We start from the raw sequence: 6529 nt of genomic DNA, 5'->3' as shown, positions 1-6529 counted from the left end.
TCTAGAAGCTCCATGGTGCCTCTTCGCAGTTAACCACAGTTGGGACTTCTATCACTACTGATTAGTTTTCATGAATATACTTTAAAAGTCAAACTGTACTGGGGCACCTATCTGGCTCAGTCAGAAGAACATGAGATTCTTGGTCTTGGGGTTGTAAGTTTGAGCTCCATGTTGGGTATTGAGATTACTGAAAAAAGAAATCAAACTGTACTAAAATATGAAAAAAAAAACAGTCCTATGTACTATCTTTCCCCACTCCCCTCTGCTCGCCAGAGGCAACCACTTTCAACGACTTTACCAGTTTCTTCTAGTATTTTCTTCCATGTTTCTAAATATGCTGACACTGCTATTTCGTGATAGCCAATTTTAGACATTCTCTACTGACTTCCTACTACAGTAGGTGAGGCTTGAGCTCGTGCTGACCCAATTTCCCTCTCCCAACGAAATCATGTCATAATTTTTATATCAATGTTTTTTACAATGTGATATGTAAATGTTTTCATTGCAGAGCCATGTAATATACTAGCATTTTCTTTCTCAAACTTTAAAATTGAGAATTAAGAATTACCTTAATTTTAGATGCACCTATATATACTTAATATTTTTATTTTTCTTTCTAAAAAATGTTTATTTATTTTGAGGGGGGAGGGGCAGAGAGAGGGAGAGAGAGAATCCTAAACAGGCTCCATGCTGTCAGTATAGAGCCTGTCATGGGGCTTGAACTCATGAACCATGAGATCATGACCTGAGCCAAAATCAACAGTCAGAGGGTTAACGACTGAGAGCCACCCAGGCGACCCTGCAGTCCTCTTTTAATATAATCTGGACTTGCTGCTCTCCAGGCCTGTGCTAAGTTATCCTGGGATTTCCCCGAGTTGGAAATTTCCTGGATTCCAGGTCTTTGTCTTTTTTCGTTGACTCTTCATTTTGGTGGAGCACATCCTCCAATTGTTCCCTTAAAAGAGTGAAGAAGAGGTAAATATTTTTGGGTTCTTACAAAACTAAATAGGTCTTCATTCTATCCTCCCACATTATTATAGTTTGGCTGGGTATAAAATTCTAGGTTGGAAATACATGTATCCTTTTCCATTCAAATCTGTATGCACCCTGAGTTGGAATGCAATTTTAGATAACAAGGGAAAACTGTTTTTCCCCTCAGATTTGTTTGCATTCTCCCTTTCCTTTGAACTTATATTTGACTTTTTATTTTTTTGCTAGCTTTTTTTTTTCTTCTTTTTTTCGGAGAGCTTTTGTGATCTTCCCTCTTTCTCTGGTTCCAAAAATTCACGAAGATATGCCTTACTGTAGTCTTTATTCATTAATCATTCTGACCTTAAGTCTGTTCTTTCAATCTGGAGATTGAACACCCTTTGGTTCTGAGACATTTTCTTTGTATATTTTTTGTGCTGATTTCTTCCCCTTCATTTGCTTGCTCTTTTTCTGGAATCTTCATTATTATGGATGTTCAATCTTCTGAGTTGAGCCTTCAATTTTCTTATATTTTCACTACTATTTTCCAGCCCTTTGTCAATTTTCCCTTTCTAGGAGAGTTCCCTGACTTTACTTCTAATCCTTCTCTTCAAATTTATATTTCATCTAGAATTTTTTTAAAGATTTTATTTTTAAGTAATCTCTACACCCAATGTGGGGCTCAAACTCATGACCCTGAAAGGAAGAGTCATACACTGGGGCGCCTGGGTGGCTCAGTTCATTGAATGTCCTACTAAGGCTCAGGTCATGATCTCACAATTTGTGAGCTCGAGCCCTATATCAGGCTCTGTGCTGACAGCTCAGAGTCTGAAGCGTGCTTCGGATTCTGCGTCTCCCTCTCTCTCTTCCCCTCCCCCACTCATGCTCTGTCTCTCTCTCCTTCAAAAATAAATAAACATTGGGGCGCCTGGGTGGCTCAGTCGGTTAAGCATCCGACTTCAGCTCAGGTCACGATCTCGAGGTCCGTGAGTTCGAGCCCCGCGTCAGGCTCTGGGCTGATGGCTCAGAGCCTGGAGCCTGCTTCCAATTCTGTGTCTCCCTCTCTCTCTGCCCCTCTCCCGTTCATGCGCTGTCTCTCTCTGTCTCAAAAATAAATAAACGTGGGGCGCCTGGGTGGCTCAGTCGGTTGAGCGTCCGACTTCGGCTCAGGTCACGATCTTGCAGTCCGTGAGTTCGAGCCCCGCGTCGGGCTCTGTGCTGACAGCTCAGAGCCTGGAGCCTGTTTCAGATTCTGTGTCTCTCTCTCTGACCCTCCCCCGTTCATGCTCTGTCTCTCCCTGTCTCAAAAATAAATAAACATTAAAAAAAAAATTTAAAAAAAAAATAATAAAAATAAATAAACGTTAATTAAAAAAAATTTTAAAAATGCATTAAAAAAATAAATAAACATTAAAAAAAAAAAAGTCATACACACCATTGACTGAGCCAGGCAAGCACCCCTATAATTTTGAATTCCCAAGAACCTTTCTTGTTATTTAATTATTAATTCTTCATAGCCTCCAGCTCTTTATAAATGTGATATTTTCCATTATCTTGCTAAGTATTTCACAAAGCGTTTAGTTATAGATGTTTTGTGTTTCTTTGTCGCTTTCTTGTTATTGTTTGTTTGTTTGTTTGTTTTTTCTGTATGATGTTTGTTTCTTCTGGGCTTCTTTATATTGTGTGGGCTTCTTTAAAAAAAAATTTTTTTTTAATGTTTATTATTTATTTTTGAGAGAGAGAGAGAGAGAGACAGCATGCAAGCAGTGGAGAGGCAGAGAAAGAGGGAGACACAGAATCTGAAGCAGGCTCCAGGCTCTGAGCTGTCGGCACAGCCGAAGTCGGATGCTTAACCCACTGAGCCACCCAGGCGCCCCTTGTGTGGGCTTCTTTATTCATCTGACCTCTCTTTTTCACAACAGAGGTATGTTAGTCTCCTATGACTGCTGTAACAAATTACCACAAGCTTACATAACACACATTTATTATCTTATAATTCTGGGGGGGGGTCAGAAGTCTGAAATGGGGACCCGAGGGGGCGACCAAGTCGATTTAGGCTGCCCCCCTTGGGCTCGGAATGGCTGCCACCACCTCCAACCAGTCGCAGGGCATCCTGCAGCTGCTACAGACCGAGAAGGGGGCCACTGAGAAGGTGTCCGAGGCCCACAGGTGAAAGAACCAGAGGCGGAAGCTGGCCAAAGAAGGGCGACTGAAATTGAACAATACCATCTGTGCAGAGAGGAGTTCAAGGCCAAGAAAGCTGCTGCTCTGGAATCCCACCTGTGCAGGTGCAGCACTGGAGCGGAGAAGGAGATGCAGGAGAGATGACCATCCTCCAGACCTACTTCTAGCTGAACAGGGATGAAATCCTGGACAACCTCTCAGCCTTTGTCTGTGACATCTGGCCAGAAATCCATGAAGACGACTGCATAAATGGACAGGGGAGGAAGGAGCGATTCTGCCTGTGGATTGGCATTTTGTTTTATTTTATTTTATTTTATTTTATTTTATTTTATTTTATCAATTATTATTTTAGACAGAGGAAGCAAGTGGGGAAGAGGGGAAGAGAGAGGGAGAGAAAGAGAATCCCAAGCAGGCTCCATGCTCAGTGCAGAGTCCAACACGGGGCTCGATCCCACGACCCTGGGATTGTGACCTGAGCCAAAATCAGAAGTCAGACACTCATCTGAGCCACCCAGGCACCCCGATTGACGTTTTAGATGCCTTCATGGAATATGGAGCTTCAGCAAAGCTTGAGTTACATTCTTGCGGAAAGGTATTGAATGATTTCTGGGTGTAATATAGTAGGTCCCCTCACTTTTAGGAGAATAGCAAATCTAGCTTCTTTGTACAAACTTAGAGTTTATCCAAAGATTTTCTCCTTTAACCTCATATCTCTTAGAAATGTAATGTGTTTACACTGTTTTTTCTATGCTCGAACAACATATATATTAATACTTTTTCTTTCTCAGATGTAGTAAAAAGCCATTTTTCTAAAGAAAGAAAGGGAAGGGCGCCTGGGTGGCTCAGTTGGTTAAGCGTCCGACTTCGGCTCAGGTCATGATCTCACAGTTCATGGATTTGACCCCTGTGTCGGGTTCTGCGCTGACAGCTCGGAGCCTGCTTTGGATTCTGTGTCTCCGTCTCTCTGCTCCTCCCCCACTCACGCTCTGTCTCTGTCTCTCTCAAAAATAAACATTAAAAATTTTTTGAAGTTGCCCATAATAAACAGTTACAAAATGACCGTGATATTAGAGCCGATATTCTAGTGGAAGAGACAGACAATAAATAGAATACTAAGCAGAAAAATATCTCAGACACTGATCACCATTATGGAAAAAAACTGAATCAGGAGAGGCGGATATATTGCACCTGCTTGAGTGATATATTCATTTCCTGTGGCTGCCTGCAACAACTCAGTGGCTTAAAACAACACACATTTATTACAGTTCTGAAGGTGGGAAGCCCAAACAAAAATCAGTTTCACCGACTGAAATCAACCATTGGCAGGGCTGCGTTCCCTGAGGCTCTGTGGGAGAATCCGTTTCCTTGCCTCTTTCAGCTTCTGGAGCTGTGTTCCTTGTTTTCTTTGGCTCTGCCCCTTTCCTCCTGCAGTGTAGCCTACATTCTGTGTTACGTTGTCTCTGTTTCTGTCCTGCTGTTGGATCTCCTTCTTGTAAGGACATTTGTGATTATCCTTGGGGCACACCTCGGTATCTCAAGCGCCTTAACTTCATCACACTTGCAAAGTGTGTTGAACCCAGAGATCAAGGGCTCGGAGGTCTTTGCAGACCATTTTTCAGCCTATCCAGGGAGTGTTACAATTTAAGTTTTATTTTGTAACTTATTTTTGAGAGAGAGAAAGAGAGAGACAGCATGGGAGGGGCAGAGAGAGAGGGAAAGGGAGAATACCAAGTGGGCTCCACACTGGCAGTGTGGAGCCCGACATGGGGCTCAAACCCAGGAACCATGAGATCAACCTGATGCTGATCAAGAGTGAGATGCTTGGGGCGCCTGGGTGGTTCAGTTGGTTAGGCGTCCGACTTCAGCCCAGGTCATGATCTCACACTCCGTGAGTTTGAGCTCCGCGTTGGGCTCTGTGCTGATAGCTCAGAGCCTGGAGCCTGCTTCGGATTCTGTGTCTCCCTTTCTCTCTGCCCCACCCCTGCTCATGCTCTGTCTCTTTCTACCTCAAAAATAAATAAAACATTAAAAAAAAAATTTTTTTTTTTAAAAGAGTGAGATGCTTAACCAACAGAGCCACCCAGGTGCCCCGGGAGTATTGCAGTTTAAATCGATGAAAGGAGCTTTACGGAAGGTTTGAGGGAGAGGAGGGAGGAAGCCACACAGAGATCTGGGGGGAGAGCCACACAGAGATCTGGGGGGAGAGCCTTCCAGACAGAGGGAGCAGTGACCAGTGACCGCAGGGGCTGAGGAGGCTGGAGGAAGTCATTCTGAGGTGGGACCTAATTATCCCTGCCTCCTGGTGTTCAGCCCCTTGAGTAACCCCCTCTCCTTGACCGTGGGCTGGATGTAGGGATGTATTTTAGGGGATGGAGTTCAGCAAAAGTGATGGACTGTCCCTTCTGACACCAGATTACAAAAAGACAGTGACTTCTATCTTCTCTGCACCTCAATCCGGCGCCTCATGCTTCTCCCGATGAAGCCAGCTGCCTTCAGAGACGCCCGTGTGGCCGGGACCTGAAGGTGGTCCCCACCACCAGCCCCCAGAGAAGTGAATCTTGGCGACAACCACCTGGTGAGCTTAGCGGTGGATTGCTTCCGAAAGAGGAAACGGGCTATTTGCAGCTGCTTGCAATTCCTGACCACAGAACCCGTGAGACGATGCTGTTGTCGCCCGTTACATTTGGGGGTGATTTGTTGTACGCATTGACCAACAAGTGCAGGTCTGGCACCTGCACGGAAAAGCCAGGAAGCCAAAGTGTGTCTGGGAGGGGCGCTGGGGGGAGGGGCGCAGGGGGAACAGTGGGAAATGACGTCAGGCAGGTTAGCAGAACACTTAGTAGGATGCCTGGCTCATGTCGGTCTGGTACTCAATTTCCTTTCATCATAATCTCAGTTTCATCATGTTCTTGGGTGGCTCGGATGGTTAAGTGTCCCTCTCTGATTTCAGCTCAGGTCATGATCTCACGGTTCATGGGTTCAAACCTGCTTGGGATTCTCTTTCTCTCTGCCTCTCCCCCATTTGCGCTCTCTCTCTCTCTCAAAAAAAAAAATTTAAATAAATAAATAAACATTAAAAAAAAGAGGTATTTTATTAAAAAAATAAGATGTCCTTCCTCCTTTCCCCCACTTGAATAAAGTAACCAGGGATAGCATGGGAGAGGCCAGAGATGGGCTCTGACCCAGTTGTGGGGGGGGGGGGAGTCAGGGAGTGCTTCCTGGAGGAGGGGATGTCTCTGAGACCTGGAGGTGAGTTGAGGAATAGGAATGAGCAAGGGTAGGGTGGGGGAGATGGCATTGTAGGCAGAGGACATCGCTGGAGACAAATAGAAAGCAGGGGAGTAAGCAGCGAGATGGGGCTAGTTGCTGCATGGAA

General features: G+C 44.6%; 1 pseudogene; it reads left to right on the top strand.

The window, feature by feature from the left end:
• The first annotated feature begins 2317 nt into the window (after positions 1–2317).
• On the top strand, positions 2318–4212 carry LOC147573665 (V-type proton ATPase subunit G 1 pseudogene; annotated as a pseudogene).
• The last annotated feature ends 2317 nt before the right edge of the window (positions 4213–6529 follow it).

Source organism: Puma concolor, chromosome E2, assembly GCF_028749965.1.
Source record: "Puma concolor isolate L17-30 chromosome E2, mPumCon1.1.hap2, whole genome shotgun sequence".
Classification (NCBI taxonomy): Eukaryota; Metazoa; Chordata; class Mammalia; order Carnivora; family Felidae; genus Puma; species Puma concolor.
This window is presented reverse-complemented; position numbering and strand designations above follow the sequence as displayed.